The sequence below is a fragment of the Phascolarctos cinereus genome, unplaced genomic scaffold (assembly GCF_003287225.1).
Source record: "Phascolarctos cinereus isolate Bilbo 61053 unplaced genomic scaffold, phaCin_HiC Scaffold_8;HRSCAF=390, whole genome shotgun sequence".
Lineage (NCBI taxonomy): Eukaryota > Metazoa > Chordata > Mammalia > Diprotodontia > Phascolarctidae > Phascolarctos > Phascolarctos cinereus.
In genome coordinates this window covers 67,482,682-67,506,831 of record NW_027556291.1, presented here as the reverse complement: position 1 = coordinate 67,506,831, position 24,150 = coordinate 67,482,682, and the positions used below count along the sequence as shown (strand labels likewise).

The following is a 24,150-nucleotide window of genomic DNA, read 5'->3' as shown; positions in this document are numbered from 1 at the left end:
CTATGTTCTTTGTTTTAACCAATGACTCTGGCCCTATTCACCCCTTGACCCATCTGGTCATGGGCATTGAAGGAAAAACTAAGGGATGTCTCCAGATACACTCTTTCCTCTGCCTATTTGAGAATCTGTTGTTTAAACATTCCTCCCTTATGCTCTCCTCTTGTTGGGAAGGGACCTGAGGGTGATGTTGGGTAGCCAATTTTCTCTAGTTAAGCCTCCCATCTCCCTTTTCCCTCTGTGTGCCAGACCTCCTCATGTTCCCCTGGAAGTGTGGGAGACAGTTTGGGATCAGGGAACTGCTGGGCGAGCTACTCTTACTACTACAGCTGTTGCTCACCTCCGAGACCCTAAAATATTTTCCCGTCACCTTATTTGTAGCCCCACCCAGGAGGCTTCTTTGCCCACTGCCTCAGGAGTGCTTAAGCTTAATTAATTAAGAAATTAATTTCTTGGGAAGTCAAGGCAATGGGATCACTTTGAACAAAGTCCAGATGGCATGCCTGTCTGTAAAGTATCTGGGCCACGAAAGTCCTTTCCCAGACACTAAGAAACAACTTCGAACTTTTCTAAGCATGGCTGGATTTTTTAGACTCTGGATCCCTAATAATAGCTTTATTGGTAAGCCCTTTTATGATGCTCCTCTGAGCCCTGATTCACTCCCCCTAGAGTGTGTTTTTAAAATCTAAATTGACCACCATGCCCCTAACCCTGTCCTTAAGACCTGACCCTAGTCAGGTTGCTCATTTTTCAAAACAATTAGACTCTGTAGTTGCTGGATGCCTGCAGGACTCCAAGCAGTGGCTACCATCATTCTAATTGAGGAAGCCTCTAAATTTACACTTGGCCTCCAAAAGTGGGAAGATAACTCCCTAGTTGAACTGGGAAACTCATTAGACCACTCATACTCACCCGGAAACTCTCATCTCCCACCATTGTGCCTTCTTTGCAAAAGCCCTCCTTCCCAATGTGACTTTCTCAGAAGTTTATGCCACCCCATTTATGCTTGCCACTTCTCTATGGGCCACTCTGTCTATATCAACACCTTTATTCTCTGCAGGGGAATATTCCCTTACTTGGGAGACAAGCTCCAAGGCCACTGGACAAGTTAACACCCCTGTAGAGGGAGGGCTTGTAAGAGTTTCTGCTAATCTTTTGACCTGCACTATGTGTGCAGATAGCACTAGTGACAAGAATTTTGGGGAAGAGGTGAAATGAAATGCCAACACATGGCAAGACCCCAGAACTACTCTCTTGGTCACCCAATGTTTGACACCCCACAAGGACTATGGGGTGTGCACCCTCAGATTTTTAGCATCCCCCTTCGCCATTTTCAATGCCACAGAACCCACAGTCTCTAACTTAAGGGCAAAGCATGGATTTTAGGGAAATGTCCTCTGGTCTCTTAAAAAGGGAGCACAGTATCTCATGCCCTGGTATGGTCATCTACAGCATGAACATATTCTCTCTAACCTTAAAGAGACTATTCACCAGTTGACAAATGAGACACCTTATGGTCTCTGGGAAATCCATCAATCTCTGGATTCCTTAGCAAAAGTGATTCTGGATACTAGAATAGCCCTAGACTGCCTGCTTGCCTCCAGTGGGGCTGTATATACTCTAGCAAATACATCCTGTTGCATGTCCACCAACAATTCTGGGCAGGTAGAGATCTGCACTAAACATATTCTAGAAAGGCTAGTTGAATGCAAGATATCCAAAATATCCTCAGTACCCCCAAAATCATCTTTTTCATGGGAGTCCTGGCTTCTTTCTATACTGGCCCCTATTCTTATTGCCCTACTTATTATATTTCTCTTGTGCTTGTTTGGTCCATGTTTACTAAATATTCTGGCCAGGTTCCTTTCTTCTAGGGTCAGAGCCATCAACTTCCAGATGACTTCTCAGGCTGCATACCAATCTCCAACAGAGTCCGAGGTCTCTAGCCCACTGAACCTGGCATCAGCCAGGTTCTGAAGTCTGACCCCTTGAATGGGACCAAGCTAGGCAGGGACAGCTCTATGCCTCTTGCCAGCAGGAAGCAGTTTCAGAAGCTGAGACCTTCACTGCTTGCCCCAAAAGAATTTGGGTCCTATTTTTTTAAGGGGGGAATTATGGGGTATATTTAACACAAGCCTTTAAATTTTGGATATTTAGCATGTGAAGGCCTGTTCTGATGGGGTATGGGCCCAAGCAGAAACCTTTGCCCCTTGCCCCAAAAATAATTTGGCTCCCATTTGTCTATGGGCCCCAGAAAGCCCTTAAACTTTTTTTTATGATGAGGTCTAGAGGTTTGGGGGTGCTGGGACCCCGAGACCATGACACAAGATCACAGGCCCTGCCTATAAGAATTCAACCCACTCTTCTTTTTGCCAGAGAAAAAGTTTATTAGAGATAAACCATATAGGCCAGGTGACCTTACTTTAAATGGGGGCCAGGGTGGATCTTATATACACTCAACTAATTTTGGGTGACCAGAGTTGGGGCTGGGAAGAGGGTCTGGGTGACTTAGAAAGAATTCCAACTGGAATATCTGCTAGATTGGATAGACAATAGGAATAGATAATGAAGGGAACTGGAAAGATGAGATTTGAATGGGGTCTTGGAATAGATAATGAAATGTCCTTGAGGTTGAATAAGAATAGATTATGAAGGGAACTGGAAGAAAGAAGTTTGAAAGGCACCTGAATAAGATCAAAAGGTGGGACTAGGGCTTTCAAAGGGAGGTAAGGAGAGTCCATAAGGAAAAGCCATTGAGTGGAATATAACCTCAAGTAACACTTTGAGACCAGAGTGAGGTCAAAAAAAATTTTAAGGGTTTTCTGGGGCCTGTAGACAAATGGGAGCCAAATTCTTTTGGGTGCAAGGGGCAAAGGCCAGGGCTTGGGCCCATACCCCATCAGAATGGACCTTCATATGCTAAATATCCGAAATTTTAAGGCTTACTTTAAATATATTCTGAGTGTGAAAAAAAATATGTTCTAGTTGCAGGTAAGTAGTGTGTAGATGCTAAGGACATAGAAAAGACATTGGTTACTCTTAAACCTTTGTATGTGGTAAGATTCACGTGCACCAGGGGCAGCTATGTGGTAGCAAGAACACCAGTTCTAGAGTCAGGAAGACCTGAGTTCAAATTCGCCCTCAGAAACGTGACACTTACTAGCTATGTGACCCTGGGCAAGTCACTTAATCCCAATTGCCTCACCAAAAAAAAAAAAAAGAAAGAAACAAGAAAAAAAAGATTCATGTAATACTAACCTAATTAAAAAAAGAAAGAAAGAAAGAAAAATTCTTATGGATCATATGAGGGTACAGTCTTAGAATCCAAAATATCAGCCTTGGTACATTGACTCTCAGGGCTTCCTTTCAAAGATCTGGGGGCCTGGAGCTAAGAATATGGAATTTCCTATGTAGGAGATAAGTCCTGCCCCTGAAGGTCCAGATTTTGAGAGAAAAGCTTAGAGAAACTATGAGATGTGGCATCGCTCATGGAAGATAGGATGTATGAGCTTGAAAAAAATTTGGACTTCAGGATCATCAGCTGGCTGAGACTGTCGAATCTGCTAGACTAGAATTGTGACAGCCTAGAGAAGAGAGAGGGGGAGATGTACAGGGTCTGGGAGGGGACATTTTCAGAAACAAGATTTGAGCACACAGAGCGTCAGGCCTGCGAGTTGCCATGGAGATGAAAATGAGACAGCTAGCAGTGCCCATACAAGAGGGGACCTCAGAGCAAAGAGAGGCCTTAATTAAGGCAGAAAACATCAGATCTTGCAGTGTCCTGGAAAACAGGATTTGCTATAGGGGGAAAGGGGGGTTTAGAGAACGAAAATCATTTGCTGAGGAAGGGGACTTCCAGTGGAAAATATCACAACTCATGAGGATTTATTTTTATATATAGACTGTGTGGGCTCAAATATAGGGCATTTTTTTTTGCTAATTTAGCAAAGAAGGTGGATATTGTTCACAGAAGATCATCCACTTATTCCAATATAATTTTTATTTAGTATCAGTGATATATAAGAAAACCAAACAAAAAGCTAAAACAAAACAACAACAACAAATCCTTCCATTTTCAACCATGCTACCAAAAGTGGTTGGTGAGATTACTGTCAATTTTTTGTCTAGGTTAAAAAAAAAACTGCAACACCTGCACACCTAAATGAATGCAGTTCCATGTATTTCTTTCTTTAGTAAAAATTGCTGCTTCCATTACTCTTAATAAATAAGACTATGAACAAAATTTTGACAAAAAGAAAAGATGTTAAGTTTAGAGAGCTTATTAGGAGGTAAACTTCTATTTTGAAATCATATTTGTATGTCTCACATACATTGTGAGAATAATCCAAGTAATAAAAATTAAAAATTAAAAACTTGTCCCAATTTAGCATGATATAACTTTAGAACCAAAAATGTCTTGAATAGTTCCTAGCACATTAAAAGTCTAGGCTGCCAGGAAATTTTCATGTGAGAATGTTGGAAGTAGTTGAGAACAGAGATTCAGAATATCTGAGCTAGGAGTTAAATCCTTCTTCTGAAGGTACTAATATGGAGAGGAAAGTGAAGCCAGATTATGAGATCATAGAGAGACTTTGTGAATCTGATGGAAACTTTAAATCCACACTCCTGAGCTTGATTAGGCTGTAAAATCTATAATGTCAGAGTGGGGAGGGACTAGAAGTGGGAGAGTGGGAGATGTTCAGGGGCTGAGAATGGACATTGTCAGAAACAGGAGAGTTTTGGTCATAGCCAGGTGTAGCCATGGTGAAGAGATGGAAGGAGGGAGGAGAGCACTTTGAAGAAGGGATATCAGAGCAGAGATTGCCCTGAGACTCCAAAGGAAGGACAGCTCTTGTTAAGTCCTGAAAATCATGACATTTGATTGTGAAGTGTTCTCTGAGAACATAAATAACTGGCATTGAATGGACCACAGAATGGAAAATGTCAGAAAATGGCAAAGATGAACTCTCAGATGTATTCTTAGTTGGCTCAAATATAGACCTGTTGTAGGTCATTTAAAAAACAAGAAGGTATATTGTTCTTAGGAGATCAAATTAAAGTTTGAATTCAATTTTTAAGATGCATTGGAGATGCCTAGAAAAAAATCTGCGATCCTTAGCCACAGAGTCTTAATGGTTAGCAAAAATACTTTGAGTTTAATGGGCACCCCAAAAAATTACAAACCCCAAATATCTGTTGAGGAAAAGCCAGTACAGTCCTCAGCAACCTCTTCACCGTTAAAGATGCCTATTGATAGTAGTATTCGTGATAATCAAAATTCAGTATTTTGGGGCATTACAGCAAAGTGTTATATGATAAGGACTTATAAAGGGAGAAGACTTCTGTCAGTAAATCAGTATATAGGTAAGACTCAAGTGGGTTGTTGAAATAAAAGAATAAATTTAAGAAAAACAACAACAACAACAACCAGATATTAGGAAGGTGTTTCTTCAGACATTCCTATCTGTGAAGGTCCTTAGAAAACTGAATGTCTGGATGTCCAGGTACCACTAAAGTGGGCAAGCTGGTGCTGGATTAGAGCTTAGAAAATGGAATTTCCAGCATGGCAATGAGTCTCACTGCAGAATAGAACAATAAGGAATGGATTGTGAAGCCAGAACTCTTAAACAGTTCTTCAACTTGGAACCTAGACTATTTCAACTTGATGTAAATATACAATCTATGTAAATATACAATGAGGCTATAGAAACTGAAATGCCAGTTAGGGATCTGACTAGAACAGAGATTGGGAGATGTTCAGAGGCTGATGAGGGAAATTATCTGAAGAAATGGGATTTTAAAACAAAGTAAAATCTGGGGTGAACCTTGGAGAAGAGAATGAGAGATTGAGGAGAGCCTCTAGAACAAAGAATATCTGATACAAGAGAGAACAAAATAGGTCAGGACTGGAATACCATCAAATTTTCCACATGCCCTAGCTGTGAGGGCTCTTGAGAACCTATATCAGCTGCTGTAGAATAGGCCTTCAACTGCAAAATGTCATCAATTTCAAGCAATGTTTTGAATATATTCTTAGTGTGAAAAAATATTTTCCAGTTCTACATAAGGAAAGAAAAGAGGAAAGTTTGGAATTTCTGTATATCAGTCATTTATTTCAATTTAACTTTATTTTAGGGTTTTTTTTTTCAATTTATATCTCTCCCTGGTGAAGCTCAAAAAAAAATTCATGTCTTCCACCACATATCCAAAAAGGTTTGATGAAATGACTGATAATTTTTGGGCTAGTTAACAAATCCACAGACAAGGTAATATACCAGCACCATGAAACAAATGCAATTCCATGAAGATCCTTCTTTGATAAAGATTGCCAGTGATATTATTACTATTGATAATAAATAGAGAATATTTTTGAACAAAAAGAAAGATAGTTGTTAATTCCTGAAGCCTAATAAGAGACAAAAATGAAATGTCCAGATTATGATATCTATAAGTCATTAGGTACAGTTAAATAAAAAATCATTAAAGAAACTTTTAAAAAATCAACATTATAGCTCATAGGATGATGTTTCTTTGGAACCAAAAATGTCATGTCTTGGAATGTCATTAACACAGTTAATGGCTGGACTGTCAGTTCCCATTCAATGGCAAAAGAGAGTTAGCATACTGAATTTCCTAACTAGACATAAGTCCCAACATTGAATTACCCTGCTTGGAGTGGACATGTAAGAGCAAAGCAAACTTTAGAACACAAAAGGTTAGATCTTTATATTGCCTACAAACCACCTTTTGTGATAGCTGAAAGCTGTTTGACAACATGAATTACAATCTGCTCTAGTAGGGGCCTGGAAAATAACATAAATGGCAAAGATGTATTTTCATATATCTTCTACGTGAGCGAATATATTGGCCAGTTATTGGGAATTTAAAAAAAAAAAAAAAGAGGGAGATTTTACCTAGGATTTCAATCCTTTCCTGCAATTTAATTAATATTCTGTAGTATGCATTATTTTGAAACAAATCACCATTTCACATCTACACAGAAAAAAAAAGAAGTGAAAGTACTGTGTATTTTTGATGAGCCAAAAAATAAAATAAAATGCCACCAGCTTAAAACACTTTGACACCAAAACAAATGTATTTCCCTTGAGGTCTTCCTTTGGCCAAAACTGCTACTGATATTACCACTAAAGAAAAATAATACAGACTTACGTTTGGGCTACAAAAGGAAATTATAGCAAGCTAAGGACTTCAAAAAGACTCAGGTTAGTTTGGGAAATTTGTATATAGGTAAGATGTATGTGAATTGTAATAATTATACAATAATGAAATAAAAAGAAAAATCCTTATAGACCATAGGAGGATAAGGCTTTATAATCCAAAATATCAGCCCTAGAAAGCTCCTTGGTACACTGAATGTTGAGGCTTCTCCCAGTATCTTTCAAGGACATATTTTGGAGGGGTCCTAGAGATAAGAATGCAGAATTTGCTCACTAGGGGATAAGTCCAGCCTCTGAAGGCCCAGATTTTAAGTGAAAAACCTAGAGAGACTATGGGTTGTGGGATGGTTCATGGCACACAGAATGTATGAGTTTGAAGGAATCTGGAATTCTGGATCATCAGGAGGATGAAACTGTTGAATCTGCTAGACGAGAATTGTTTGGGTCTAGAAAAGAGAGGAGAGATGTACTGTGTCTGGGAATGGACATTTTCAGAAACAGAAGCATGTGAGCACACATAGAGTGTCAGGCTTGGGAGTTGCCATGGAAATCAAAATGAAAGAGCTGGCATTGCCCATAGAAGAGGGGACCTCAGAGCAAAGAGGGCCTTTAGCAGCAAAGATCAGATCTTGCAGCGTCCTGGAAAACAGAATATGCTATAGGTGGGAAGGTTCAGAGAACAGAAATCATCTGCTCAGGATGGGGCCTCAGAGTGAAGAATTTCACAAATAGCAAGGAATTATTTTCATTTCTGTACTGGGTGGGCTTGCTGATTAGTCTCCTTTAATTTAAAAAATAAGAAAGCACATTTTCCTAAGAGATCATTCATTTATTCCAATCTAATTTTTATTAGGCATCAGAGATAGATAAGAAAAAAAATAGAGAAATGAAAAGAAAACCAAAGCCCTTCTATCTTCAAACAAAATTTTCAATGAATTCAGTAATATTATTGTCAATTTTTTGGCTAGCAAACCCTCCTCCCCTCACAAACCAAAATTCCTGCATAGCTAAAAAATGCAGTTACATCTATTTCTTTATTAGCAAAGACTGTTGTTTCTATTACTATTAATAAAAATGACTAAAAATTTTTGAGAGGAAAACATCGTAAGAAGAATAAAGAGCTGATAGGAGAGATGTCTTCTATTTGGAAATCATATTGGTAAGACCCACGTACATTGTAGTCAGAAACAAATTAATAAAAATTAAAAATAATACATTTGCCCAATTTTGTATGAACTCAAAATATATACTGGATGGTCCCTAGAACTTCTGAACCCAAAATATCATGTCTTGTATGGTCCCTAGGACACTAATATTTGAGGCTTCCAGCTACCCTTCATAGGGGAATGTTGGAAGTTGCCGATAACGTGGATAGAGAATTGCTGAGCTAGGAGTTACATTCTGCCTCTCAATATACCAATAGAGAGTAGGAGTTGAGCCCAGATTATGTGATCAGGGAGGGTACTTATAACCTAGAGCATCTGACACCGATGGACTTCTCTAATATAGAATCTGGGGGTTTTTTAGACTGTAAAATTTGGAATTTGTCAGTATGGAGAGAACTGCAACAGAAAGTGGGAGATGTGGCACAGTGGATAGAGCCCTGGCCCTGGAGTCAGGAGGACCTGAGTTCAAATACAGCCTCAGACATTTACTATCTGTGTTACCTTGTACAAGTCATTTAACCCTGATTGCCTCAAAAAAAAAAGTGGGAGATATTGAGAGGCTGAGAATGCAATTTAGCAGAGCAGTAGGATTTTAGTCCACAGACTGTCAGGCCTGAGAGCAGGCTTTGAGAAGAGAAGTAGAGAAGGAGGAGTGCTTGGATGAAGCTAGATCAGAGAAAGGAGAGTTCTTAGAACATAAAAGGTCAGACCTGGACTGTCCTAAAAACTTCCATATACCAAACATGGGAGGGTCCTGAGAACATAAATCATGTGGTTCAGAAGGGACCATAGAATGGAAAATAGCACTAATTACAGGACTGATGATCATATATAGTTTTGGCTAAAACACTTGCCAGTTTGAAGGAAATTAAGAAACAAGGCAATTTTAGACTTTCTGTAGGAGATCTGTCTTTAATTCTGATTGAATTTATATTAAGTTTTAAAAAGAAAACTCACATCTTTAAACATAATGAAAAGGATACCATAAAACTACTATTTTTAACTCCATCCTCCCCAAAAAGAACCTTCAACAGCTCCAAAAACCTGCATATCAAAACCAATGAAATTCTATGCTCTTCCTTATTTGATAAAGACTGCTATTGGTATTACTATTAATTCTAATGAAAGTAGTATCAGTTTCCACACACAAAATAAAAAGTGTGATTAATTGTGGACTGATAAGGGAAAAGACTTATGTTTCAAAATCAGGACACTAGTCCTGTGCATTGTAATAATCATGAAATAAATTATAAAAATTAAAAACCTTATAGATCACTGGAAAGTATGGCCTTAAATTCAAAATATCAAGACTTGGAAGGTCCTTGGAACACTGAATGTCTAGGCTTACAATTATCTCTCAAGGAGGTATGTTGGAAGTGGCTGAGAGTTTAGACTGTAGGATATTCTTGTTCAGGGTCAGTTCCTCATTCTGAAGTTCCTGATTTTCATTGGAAAGTGAAGCTAAAGTCTTAGATCAGGGCAGACACATAGAACTTAGAATATCCGAGTTAGGAGAAATATCGACTCCAGAATCCTGAAGCAGATGAGGTTGAGAAACTAGAAAGTTAGTTGTGAGATATACTAGAACAGAGAGAGGAGTTGTTCCAGCACTGATAAAGGAAATTATCATTAGCAGTGGGATTTGACCACATAGAATGACAAGACGTGGAGGAGCCATGGATAAAATGACAGAGGGAGGAGAAGATGGAGAAGGAGGGATAGCTCATTTTACAGATGAGTAAACTGAGGCAAACAGGGTTAAGTGACTTGTTCAGGGTCTCACAGCTAATAAGCATCTGAGGCCAGATTTGAACTCAGGAAGATGAGTCTTCCTAACTCCAGGCTGGGCACTCTATCCACTGTACCACCTAGCTGCCCACATGTGAAATTCATTGTGTGAAATTCACTGGAACCACCTAAGACAGATTGAACCAAGGTTTGAATGTTCTCTCCTGCACTTGACTGGACCATCAATGCCAAACAAACAGGGCACTTCAGTGTCATTCCAGCTTGGCAAAACCGCAACATGAAAAACAAAAATATCCTAGTTTTCTATGTGTAATTAAGGCCTAAACCCCTCACTGTGATTGGGAACTCAATAAAGAAAAGGAAAAGGACAAGTGTGCATAAGGAGGCCATGGTGGGGGTAGAGTAGGCAGGATGAGTCCTTACTGCAACATTTGTCTTAGAGGCCTAAAGTTTAAACTTATGCTAATACTTAGCAACTGTTTGGATGTCAAAACAAAAACATACCTAAGAAGTGAGTCATCCACAAATTGAAAAAAAATTATATTATCTCTAACCTGCTCTATTTTACTAGTTGAAACAATGACCATGATTAATTGGCATACTTTAGCTAAAATAAGCAGAACTTACTAGGTTGAGAGCCCTTGGCTTGAAGTTTTTAAATAGCTCTTTTGCTCTGTTTGAAACTGTGTACAAGTGTTTCTAGTTTTCTCAATTGTTTCATGTCCTATGCCTGCACATCTATGGCAGTGCATTACACTGGTGATGAAGACTGAGAGCTAGGAAGAGGTTCTGGAATCTAGTATTTGCCATTCTACCCACTGCTGTAGGAATTAAGACACTCTACACTGTATTTCTTATTAATCTCTTTAACCTATTTCTTCCGTATAATTTTAATTCAATAGTAAGGAATTAGGGTTGCCACATATCTAGCCAACTTACCCCCTTAATGTGTTCATTCTACTTGTCTGGTATGTGGTAGATGACTGTTATCCCAAACATCTATCAAGTGAGTATTTCCTTGGGTGCCTGTAGAATTGTCTGCAGTACACCAGTCAGTAATATTTACTGCTGAGACAAAATTCTTGGTGGATGTTGCAAGACTCTACTTTTTCAACTGGTCTTTCATTTGTCTTGCATGAAAGATATAGAGAATTCCTAGAGCGTTTTTTAAAGGAATATATTCTCCCCTTGTCTTTCTTATGTTTTTTTTTTGGGGGGGTGGTGAGGCAATTGGGGTTAAGTAACTTGCCCAGGGTCACCCAGCTAGTAAGTACCAAGTGTTTGGTTTGAGGCTGGATTTGAACTCAGGTCCTCCTGACTTCAGGCCTGGTAATCTATCCACTGACCCACCTAGCTGCCCCCTTTCCTGTTCTTTTATACTAAAATGGTACACCTGTCAACACAACTAGGTATCATTATAAGAGGTAGAACAGATAATGAGAGTTAGGGTATGCAAGTACATAAGTAACTATTAGAAAGATATATCATTCGGTTCTAATTCTTCTCTACAACATGACTAATGTGAAAAAATGTTTAATACGAATATATATGTAGAGCCTATATCAGATTGCCCAATGTCTTAGGGAGGGAGGTGGGAAAGATGGGGAAGAAAATTTTAAAAATCTAAAGCTTATGGAAATGATTGTTGAAAACTAAAAATTAATTAATTAATTAAACAAAGAAAGATAAGTCATCAAACTCTTACCTCCTCTAATCTGCCAAACAATTTTCCCCCAAGAAGAACAATTTCAATTATAAAAGAAAAATAGTTCTGCTTCTGGGAGCCAAGATGGCGGAGTATGAAGTAAGTTGTCCTTAACCTCCCTTATTAACCTCTGAAAGCCCAGAAAATATCACCATAGAAAATATCAGCAAGAGCTGAACCAGAAGGAAGACACGCTGTAGCAATCCAGTAGCCCAGGTAGCTTGAGGGATTAGCAGGAAAGGCCTCTCTTGTCCTGGGGGAAGGGGAGCAGTACAGAATGGGAGGCACCCAGTAAACTAGCAGAAAGCCTCACATCAGCATACCAGGAGGAGATCCTGAAACCCAGGTGGTAGAGCATGCAAACACCAACACCAGGACCCCTGAGTGCCTCAGTGAGGGCAGGAGAACTGATGGAAACCAGCTTGGAAAACCAAAAGGTGCCTTGGCATTCTACAGCAACCAGATCTCCAAGTGCTTCAGCAACACTAATGGAAGCAGCACTCCAAGGGGCCCATGCAGATAAACACCCTGCAACATCCATCTGAAAGGAGCTGAAGAAAGTGAAAGGAAGGAAAGGCCCAGGTGAGCAGGAAATTTCTAGGGGCCACAGTACTCAATCCTACCCCTAGAATTCCAGTGTTGCTGATTCCAGCCCAACACCACATAAGCTGCCAGAACCCCACAGCCTCTAACTGCCAAGACCAGAATCCCCAGCACACAAAGAAAGTGACTAGGCCCTAGGTTCCCAATACAATAAACTTGGGCAAGTTCCCTTTGCTCCCCAGTAGGAAAGCTCAATCTCTTTAAAGGCCAGGAAATAAGCAAACACCATGAGCAAAAAGAAACATGATAGATTCTTATTACGGGAACAGTGAAGATCAAGGCAAAAATTCTGAAGAGGACAACATTGTCAACAAACCTCAAAAGGGAATATTAAATGGTCTGAAGCCCAAAAAGCCTTCTTGGAAGAGCTCAAGAAGGATTTTAAAAGTCAAATGAGAGAGGGAGAAGAAAAAATAGGAAAAGAAATGAGATGTATGCAAGAGACAATCAATAGCTTGAAAAAGGAAGGATGAAAATTAACTGTAAAAGTCCTTAAAAAAAAAATTAGCCAACTGGGAAAAAAGTAGACTGAAGAAAACAAATACCTAAAAAATACAATTGGCCAAATAGAGAAGGAGGTACAAAATCTAACAGAAGAAAACAAATTGTTAAAAATTAGAATTCAGCAAATGGAAGCTAATGACTCTATGAGAGAGCAAGAATCGGTCAAACAGAAACAAAAAAATGAAAAAATAGATGAAAATGTAAAATACCTCATTGGTAAAACAACTGACCTGGAAAATAGATCCAGGAGAGACAATTTTAAAATTATTGGTCTACCAGAAAATTATGATGAAAAAAAGAGCCTGGATTTCAGGAAATCATAAAGGAAAATTGCCCTGAGGTCCTCGAACCAGAGGGTAAAATAGCCGTAGAAAGAATCCACACATCACCTCCTGAAAGACATCCCAACTTGAAAACACCAAGAAATACAGTAGCTAAATTCCAAAATTACCAGGTCAAAGAGAAAATACTGCAAGCAGCCAGAAAGAAACAATTTAAATATCATGGAAGCACAGTCAGGATTACACAGGACCTTGCAGCTTTTACATTACAAGATCATAGAGCGTGGAATATCATATTACGTAAGGCAAAGGAGCTTGGATTACAACCAAGGATCAACTACCCAGCAAAAGTAAGCATGATCTTTCAGGGGAAGAGATGGATATTCAATGAAATAGGGGACTTCCAAACCTTCCTGATATAAAGACCAGAGCTCAATAGAAAATTTGATCTTCAAATACAAGACTCAAGAGAGACATAAAAAGATAAACAAGACAGGAAGAAAAAGCATGTTATTAATAAGGGCAAACTGTTTACATCTCTACAAAGGAAGATGACATTTGTAACCCTTGAGAGCTGTATTGTTATTACACCACATTAAAGGGGTATACATAAAGGGGGTGGGTATAAGTTGACTTTGATGTAACGATAAAAAAAAATCTAATCAAGTGGGTTAAATGGATCCAAGTAAGTGGATTAATCTGATTTAAGAAAAAGTACTGAGAGAAAAGGAAAGGGGGAGGCAGACAAGGGTAAATTACATTATAGGAAAAGGCACAAAAACCTATTACAGCAGAGGGAAAGAAGGGAGAGAGATGAGCATTGGTTGAACCTTACTCTCATCAGATTTGGCTCAACAAGGGAAAAACATAATCAGTTAGGTACAGAAATCTAACTTGTCCTATAGGAAGCAGGAGGGAAAAGTGGAAAGAAAAGGGAGGAGGAATAGAAGGGAGGGAAGAAGTAGTAAGGGTAAAGGGGAAGAAAAGGGAGGGGGCTAATAGAAGGGAGGAGGGACTGAGGGAGGCAGTGGTCAAAAGGAAAACACTAGTGAGGAGAGAAAAGGGGAAAGGAGAAAGAAAAGGATAAACAGGGCGGTAAAGGATGGAGGAAAACACAGAGATAGCAATTATAACTGTGAATGTGAATGGGATTTCTCCCATAAAATAGAAGTGGACAGCAGAATGGATTAAAAACTATAATCCTACAATATGTTGTTTACAGGAAACATATTTGAAACAGAGGGATACACAAAGGATAAAGGTAAAAGGCTGGAGCAGAATATATTATGCTTCAGCTGATGTAAAAAAAGCAGGGGTAGTAATCCTGACCTCAGGCAAAGCAAAAGCAAAACTAGATCTTATCAAAAGAGATAAGGAAGGAAACTACATCCTGCTAAAAGGCACCATAGACAATGAAATAACATCATCACTAAACATATATGCACCAAATGGTATAGCATCCAAATTCTTAGAGGAGAAGTTCAGGGAGCTACAGGAAGAAACAGACAGCAAAACTATACTAGTGGGGGAGCTCAACCTCCCCCTCTCTGAATTAGGTAAATCTAATCACAAAATAAACAAGAAAGAAGTTAAGGAGGTGAATAGAACATTAGAAAAGTTAGGTATGATAGACCTCTGGAGAAAATTCAATGGGAATAGAAAGAAATATACTTTTTTCTTGGTGGTACATGGCACATACACAAAAATTGACCATGTACTAGGACATAATAACTTCCCAATCCAATGCAGAAAGGCAGAAATATTAAATGCATCCTTTTCAGATCATGATGCAATAACAATTATATGTAATAAAGGGCCATGGAAAGAAAGACAAAAAAATAATTGGAAACTGAATAATCTAATCCTAAAAAATAATAGGGTCCAACAACAAATCATAGCATCAATAACTTCATTCAAAAGAATGGCAATAATGAGACAATACCAAAACTCATGGGATGCAGCAAAAGCAGTTCTTAGGGAAGTTTATATCTCTAAATGCTTACATGAAAAAAACAGAGAAAGAGGAGATCAGTGAATTGGGCATACAACTGAAAAAAACTAGAAAAAGAACAAATTAAAAATCCTCAATTAAACACCAAATTAGAAATACTGAAAACCAAGGAAGAAATTAACAAAATTGAAATTAAAAAAGTATTGAACTAATAAAGAAAGCTAAGAGCTGGTTTTATGAATACAATAGATAAACCTTTTGTTAATTTAATTTTTAAAAAAAAGAAAGACGCAAACAAATTACCAGTATCAAAATGAAAAGGGTGAATTCACCACCAAGGAAGAGGAAATTAAAACAATAATTAGGAATTATTTTGCCCAACTATGCCAAAAATTTGACAATCTTAGTGAAATGGATACATATTTACAAAAATATAAATTGCCCAGATTAACAGAAGAGGAAGTAAAATACTTAAATAACCCTATCTTAGAAAAAGAAATTGAACAAGCCATTGATGAACTCCATAGGAAAAAAATCTCCAGGGCCAGACTGACTTGTAGGCAAATTCTATTACACATTTAAAGAACAATTAACTCCAATATTATATAGACTATTTGGGAAAATAGGTAAAGAAGTCTTACCAAATTGTTTTTATGATACTGATACACAAACCAGGAAGAGTCAAAACAGAGAAAGAAAATTATAGTCCAATTTCCCTAATTAATATAGGTGCAAAAATTTTAAATAAAACACTAGCAAATAGATACAACAACATATCACAAAAATAATATGCTGTGACCAGGTAGGATTTATACCAGGAATGCAGAGCTGGTTCAACATGAGGAAAACTATCAGCATAATTGATCTATGCACACAAAAGCTAACAGAAACCACATGATCATATCAATAGATGCAGAAAAAGTTTTTGACAAAATACAACACTCATTCCTATTAAAAACACTAGAAAGCAAAGGAATAAATAGAGTCTTCCTTAAAATAATAAGTAGCATCTACCTAAAACCTTCAGCAAACATCACATATAATGGGGACAAGATAGAAGCATTTCCAATAAGATCAGGGGTGAAATAAGGATGTTCATTAGCACCACTGTTGCTCAATGCATTACTGGAAACATTAGTTTTACCAATAAGAGAAGAAAAGGAAATTGAAGGTATTAGAATAGGCAAAGAAGAAACAAAGCTATCACTCTTTGCAGATGACATGATGATATACTTACAGAATCAAGTAAAAAACTACTTGAAATAATAAACAACTTTAGCAAAGTTGCAGGCTATAAAATAAACCCACATAAATCATCAGCATTTCTATATATTACCAACAAAGCCCAACAGCAAGAGATAGAAAGAGAAATCCCATTTAAATTTACTGTAGATATTATAAAATAATTAGGAGCCTCCTTACCAAAACAAACCCAGGAACTCTATGAACACAATTACAAAACACTTTTCACACAAGCAAAGTCAGATTAAACAACTGGAAAAACATCAGTTGCTCATGGGTAAGCCAAGCCAACATAATAAAAATGACAATTCTACCTCGGCTGATTTACTTATTCAGTGCCATACCAATCAAACTACCAAGAAATTATTTTATAGAGTTAGAAAAATAATAACAAGATTCATTTGGAAAAACAAAAATTCCAGAATATCAAGGGAACTAATGAAAAGAAATGCAGGGGAAGGTAGCCTAGCAATTCCAGATCTTAAATTGTATAAAGCAGCAATCATCAAAACTGCTTGGTACTGGCTAAGAAATAGAGGTGGATCAGTGGAATAGTTAAATATGCAAGACACAGTAGTCAATGACTATAGTAATCTATTATTTGATAAACCCAAAGACCTCAGCTTCTCGGACAAGAACCCACTCTTTGAAAAAAACTGCTGGGAAAACTGGAAAAGAGTATGGCAGAAAGTAGGCATAGACCAAAATCTCACAACATGTACCAAAATAAAGTCAAAATGGATTCATGACTTAGATATAAAGGCTGATACTATAAGCAAACTGGGAGAGCAGGAATAGTTTACCTATCAGATCTACGGAGAACAGAAGAATTCATGACCAAACAGGAGATAGAGAATATTACAAAATGAAAAGTGGATAACTTTGATTACATTAAAAAGAAAAATTTTTGCACAAACAAAGCCAATGCAACTAAGATTAGAAGGAAAGCAGAAAATTGGGAAATAATTTTTACAACCAGTCTTTCTGATAAGGGCCTAATTTGTAAAATATATAAGTAAGACAAACTTAAAAGAATACAAGTCATTCCAAGAGGACAGGAGGATGATAGAGGGGAGGGCACTTTGGGGGAGGGGGTAATCAGAAGCAAACACTTCTAAGGAGGCACAGGTTCATAAGAGAGAATGGAATTAATGGGGGGTGGGATAGCATTAAGCAAAATGTGCTTAGTTTTTCACAACATGACCACTATGGAAGTGTTTCACACTACTACACATGTATAAGCTGTATCGAGTTGTTTGCCTTCTCAATGAGGGTGGGTGGGGAGGGAGGAAGGGAGAAAACTTGGAACCCAAAGTTTTAAAAACAAATGTTAAAAAACATTGTTTTCACATGCAGCCAGGAAATAAGATATATAGGAAATAGAGTATAAAAATTTATCCTGCCCTACAGGAAAATTGAACAGGAAGTAGATAAGAGCAGGGAGGGGGGAGAGACAAAAGGGAGGGCAGATTAGGGGAAGGGGTATTCAGAATGCATGCCATCTTAGGTGGGGAGGGACAAGACGGAGAGAAAATTTGGAGCTCAAAATCTTGCAGAAGTGAATGTAGAAAACTAAAAATAAATAAATTAAAATTGAAATAAAAAAAATTAATTGAAAAAAAGCATACTAGTCACTCTCTAGTTGAAAAATGGTCAAAGGATATGGACAGGTAGTTCTCAGAAGAAGAAAGTAAAGCCATCTATAGTCATATGAAAAAATGCTCTAAATCACTATTGATTAGAGAAATGCAAATCAAAACAACTCTGAGGTACCATATCACACCTATCAGATTGGTCAAAATGACAAAACAGGAAAATGGTAAATGTTGAAGAAGCTGTGGGAAAACTGGAACACTAATATATTGTTGGTGGAGTTGTGAAATGATCCAACCACTTTGGAAAGCAATTTGGAACTATGCCCAAAGGGCTATAAAAATGTGCATACCCTTTGACCCAGCAACAGCACTTCTAGGGCTATATCCCAGAGAGATCATCCAAATGAGAAAAGGGCCCATACGTACAAAAATATTCATAGCAGCTTTTTTTGTGGTGGCAAAGAATTGGAAATTGAGAGGATGCCCATTAACTGGGGAATGGCTGAACAAGTTGTGGTATATGAACATAATGGAATATTATTGTGCTATAAGAAATGATGAACAGGCAGACTTCAGAAAAACCTGGAAAGACTTGTATGGTCTGATGCTGATTGAAGTGAGCAGAAACAGGAGAATGTTGTACACAATAACAGCCATGTTGTACAATGACTAATATTGATAGACTTAACTCTTCTCAGCAATACAAGGGTCTAAGACATCTCCAGAGGCCTCGTGATGGAAAATGCTATCCACATCCAAAGGAGGAACTATGGAGTTTCTATGCAGATCGAAGCATAGTGTTTGCTATTTTTTTCTTCTGTTGTGTTTTGTTTCCTGTTTCTGGAGATTCCTCCTATTGCTTCTAATTCTTACAACATCACTAATGTGAAAATATGTTTAATATGAATGTATATGTATAGCCTATATCAGATTGCGTGCTGTCTTGGGGGGGGGAGGTGGGGAGGAAGGGGGAGAAAAATTTCAAACTCAAAAGCTTATGGAAGTGATTGCTGCTAAATCAAAATAAATTAATTTAAAAAAGAAAAGCAGAAAAAAAGAAAAATAAAAGGTAAAGGTGATATGGGGAAAAGATTAATTCAAAAATATAAAGCTAAGCTAGCTATCCATTTAAAGTGAGCAGTATGTGGGTACAATATATTTAGAAACATAGTTGCAAATTTATTCTGCTTTAAGAAAATTTAATAGAGCAGACACAAATCTAAATTATAAAATAGATTAGGTCAAATTCATATTACAAAAGGTTTATTTGTTTATAAAATGACTTGCTATAAGATTTCTATAGATATTCAGTTCCCTCTGCATATTTAAAATGTATGATAATATGTATGACACACATTTTATGTTCTCTTAGAATTAAAATTCTTCAAAATAGGGACTATTTAATGAAAATATTTTATGTAAAAACCAGAACACAATGTATAATTTAATATTAAACAATAAAAATTTCAACTACTAGCTATTGTGGTCTAAAACAGTGGTCCTCACTGCAAATCAGCCCTGAAGGACACACTGTTCACAGTTGGTCTATTCTGACAAGGCAGTGTTTAGAAATAGTCTTGCAAAAAAGCCTTCACTTCTGTATCACACCTCCTGGAGTCAATGTGGTTCAAATAACAAATGTCTGCATTAAATTCACTTTAGTAAAGAAATATTAATATGAAAAAGAAGATACTTCAAAATGTAGAAAAAAGTTTAGGTCTGAACACCAAACCCTATGATAGATTTATGATAACATTTCTCAGTGAAACAAATGAATTTTCATTGTCAGAGGGCTGAAGCACTTTCTTTCTTGCAATTTGACATTCATTTTTAGTTTCTTTTAGAAACAGTGACCCACACTTCTTCCTTTGATGATGTTACTAGTTCATATTGGGTCTCAATAACTTGTCCTTCCACAGGATGTAAGCACAGTTTTTTCACCAGCACACTTAGAAGTACTGTGGCCACCATACATGCAAACCTCAACTCAGGGCACTCTTGTGTGCCTGAGAATACAAGCAAAGAAAGATTTTTCCATAGCAGATTCGTCATCAAACCTGTCTGGATCAAACTTGTACAGTGATGGCCAGACACAACGATCCCGAAGAACCACACCAAGAGCATAAAGAACAAGGGTCTCTCTAGGACTGATATGTTGGTCAATTTTTCCCTCTATGTCCTAAAGTCTGGCAGCAATTGGTGTTAATTTAGCTGTTCGAACTGTCTCACAAAGCACTTGCCAGCAATATCTGAGATGATGAATTTTCTCTTGAGTAATTGGACCTTTCCCAAGAACTTGGTCTAGCTCTTTGTGCAATTTCTTCTGTACATCTTCTGATGTAGTAAGAAAATAGACTGCCCACATGCACAAGTTAGCAGTTATGACACATCCTACTAAAGAAAATATGCTGTCTTCCAGGATCTGCTTGTCATTCAAATTTTCTTGCAATAAGGAGTCTATAAAAATATGTTGATTGGAGCTTCTTCCTCTTCTTTCTTTTATGACTTTTTAAAAAAGTGATTTTATTTCCATTAATGCTTCTTCATACTGCTTTTTATGGATTGTACTTTTGTCAAGTGATCCATCCAGAAAAGCCTTCCCAATCTCAGGCCACACTGTGCTGTGATTCTTCTGAAAGTGAACAACCTTCTGGTCATCTTCAAAGCTACTGCCCAAAGCCATTTGTGTAATAGCCTTCATGGCGTAGCCAAGCATATGGTGGCAAAGAGGCACATGCTGAGATTCTGGATATGAGAGCCATTTTCCTAATAATTCTTCTGAAAGCTTGACCATGATAGCAAAATTGCTTTGTACAGACTTGTTCACAACATTTTCATAGTTTTTTTCCTCATGTGATTCTCAACTGTATCCCCACTGAGACCAGATTGATACCTTAATAAAAGCTTTAGCTTAGTTTCAAAAGAATGTGATGTCCTATTGGGATTGATATGCTGTCATGGTGCATCAACAGTGCCCAAACTAGCCACAAGGTGCCTGCCAAACCAGAAAGCCATTACCAGGCCATATCTCTCATGGAGATTAACCAGGAATTCATGTAAACTTCCACTGTTTACAGTATCTGGAAGATTTCCATCTTTGTCTTCAGTTGGAGCAATCCCAGGAATACCTGAAGCTTGTCTAGAAGCCGGGTAGAGGTAGAGCATGGCTGCAACCAGAACCAGCAGGAAGGTGACAGCGAAGATAGTGAAGTCCAACATGGCTCACCCCGATCCCCCAGCCCTGGGACACCTGCCCGTGATGGATCGATCCTTTCAGCTAGTGGATCCACGCCCTGACAGAGCCAGCCCCCTGTTTCTATGACTATTAATGAAAATAGATCTTCAGCAATTTTGGACAAAAAAAAAGCAGATGTTCAGTATAGAGGACATTTTAGGAAGAAGACTTCTGTTTGGAAGTCATAATATCATTAAAAGCAATGTACATTTTGATAATAATCCAATTAATAAAATAAAAAAAAATAGTAACTTTGCACAAATTAGCACAATATGGCTTTGGAAGGAAAAACGTCATGTCTTTGATGGTCTCTAGAACACTAAATGTTTAAGGTTCCAAATACCTTTCATGTGAGATTATTGGAATTAGTTGAATGAAGAGATACAGAATTTCTGAGCTAGCAGTTAAATCCTGCCACTGAATACGCCAATGGGGAGTAGAAACTGAAGATAGAATAGGTGATTATGGAGGGTGCTGGAACCCAGACTCTGGTCTTCAGAGAAACTTGGAATCCAGAACCTTGAGCTTGATTCAGCTTTGGATTCTCTAATCCCATTGGTCAGAGGGACTAGAAGTGGAAGAACTGGTGATGTTTAGGAACTAAGAATGGAAATTGTGAGAAAAGAGAGGGTTTTAGCACATAGCTTGTTGAAGTCATGATGAAGAAAAGTTAGGAGGTAGAGCACTACGAAGTAGGGAAATCAGAGCAGAGAGACTCCAAAGGGCAGATCTTGGAATATCCTTAAAATCACTATGTTTGATTGCTTAGGCGAACTCTTAGAACAGAAATGATTAGCTCTGAATGGGCCTTATAAGAGAAAATATCATAAATGCCAAATATGTATTCTCATATATATTCTTTTTTTTTTTAGGTTATACATGTACAATCATGTTAAACACATTTTGACATTAATCATGCTGTGAAAGAAAAAAATATACAAGAAAGAAAAAGCAAAAATAATAATAATAATAATAATAATATGCTCCCATCTGCATTCAAACTCTGAATGTGGTTAGCACTTTCCATCATGAGTCTTTGCTGAGAAGAGCTGTCAGTCATAGTTTATCATCGCACATTGTTGCTATTACTTTCTACAATAGTCTCCTAGTCCTGTTCACTTCACTCAGCATCAGACCACACAAGTCTTTCCAGGTTTTTTCTGAAGTCAGCCTGCTCATCATTTCTTATAGCACAATCACATTCATATAGCACAACTTGTTCAGCCATTCCCCAACTGATGGGCATCCCCTCAATTTCCAATTCTTTGCCACCACAAAAAGAGATGCTATAAATATTTTTGTACATGTGGGTCCTTTTCTACTTTTTATGATCTCTTTGGGATACAGTACTTAGTAGTGGTATTACTGGATCAAAAGGGTATGCATAGTTGTATAGCCCTTTGGGCATAGTTCCAAATTGTTCTCCAGAACGGTTGGAGCAGTTCACAACTTCACCAACAATGCATTAATGTTCCAATTTTCCCATATCTTCTCCAACATTTATCACTTTCCATTTTTGTCATACTAGCCAATGTGATAGGTGTGATGTGGTACCTCAGAGTTGTTTTAATTTGCATTTCTCTAATCAATAGTAATTTAGAGCATTTTTTCATGTGACTATAAGTAGCTTTAATTTTTTCATCAGATATATTCTTACTCGGCCCCAAATATTGACCTGTTGTATATAATTGAAAAAAAAAAGGTAGATTATTCTGATGAAATCAAACATAAATTTGAGTTTAATGTTGAGGATGCAATCGTGATACAAAAAAAAAAATAAGCAGATCTGATATGCTTTACCACAGAGCCTCAAGGATATGATAAAAATAATCCCTATATAATAGCCACCCAAAAGAACCCCCAAAACCTGTAAAACTCCTATATTTGTAGAGGACACACCAGTGCAATCCTCTGTAATTGCTTCATTGATAAATATAGCTCTCAGTAGTAGTATTACTGATAATGACTATTCAGTTGTTTTGGACATCCAAAAATGGTGTTATATAATATTGACTTGGAAAATGAGAAGATTACTGTTTAGAAATCAGTCTATGGGTAAGACTCAAATGTGTTCCTCAAATAAAACTACAAAAGAAACTTAAGCAAAAAACAAAAACAAAAACCAGATCTTAGAAGGGTGCTTCTTTAGATATGAGAATCTTCCCTTTGTGAAGGTCCTTAGAAAACAGAATGTTTGGGTTTCCAAGTATCCTGAAAGTGGGCAAGTTGGTGATAGGGTAGAGCTTAGAACACAATATTTCCCACCATGGAAGTTAAGTCCTACCTTTGAATAAAACAATTAAGAATGTATTATAAAGCCAGAATTCTTCAACAGGTCATTAACTATGGACCCAGCATACATGAATTTGATGTAAATAAACAATTCTGAATAGATTGTGACTATAATCCTGAACTAGAGAATCCTAGAATCCTGAAATGGATAAGTTAGAAGGTTGATTTTTTTGTGCATCATTTCTTGATTCTAATAGAATACCTATTGGGCATCAGCGTTATCTAAGAAAAACAAAGAAACTAAAAAGCAGAGAATGTGAGATGTTCAGAGGCTAAAGAGAAAAATTCTCTGAAGAAATGTAGTAAAAGAGGTACAAAAAGCCAATGAGGAAAAGAATGCCTTAAAAATAAGAACTGGCCAAATGGAAAAGGAGGTACAAAAGCTCACTGAAGAAGATAATTCCTTAAAAATAAGAATGTAGCTGGGGCAGCTAGATGGCACAGTGGATAAAACTCTGGCCTTGGAGTCAGGGGGACCTGAGTTCAAATCCAACCTCAGACACTTGACACTTACTAGCTGTGTGACCCTGGGCAAATCACTTAACCCTGATTGCCTCATAAAAAATAAAGAAAGAAAGAAAGAAAGAAAGAAAGAAAGAAAGAAAGAAAGAAAGGAATAAAAAAAAATTAGAATGTAGCACACGGAAGTTAA

The 24,150-nt window shown here is 37.5% G+C and overlaps 1 pseudogene; it reads right to left on the bottom strand.

Annotated features, from left to right (window-relative positions):
- Nucleotides 1-19,801: 19,801 nt before the first annotated feature.
- Nucleotides 19,802-21,190, bottom strand: LOC110203307 (cytochrome P450 20A1 pseudogene; annotated as a pseudogene).
- Nucleotides 21,191-24,150: the final 2,960 nt, after the last annotated feature.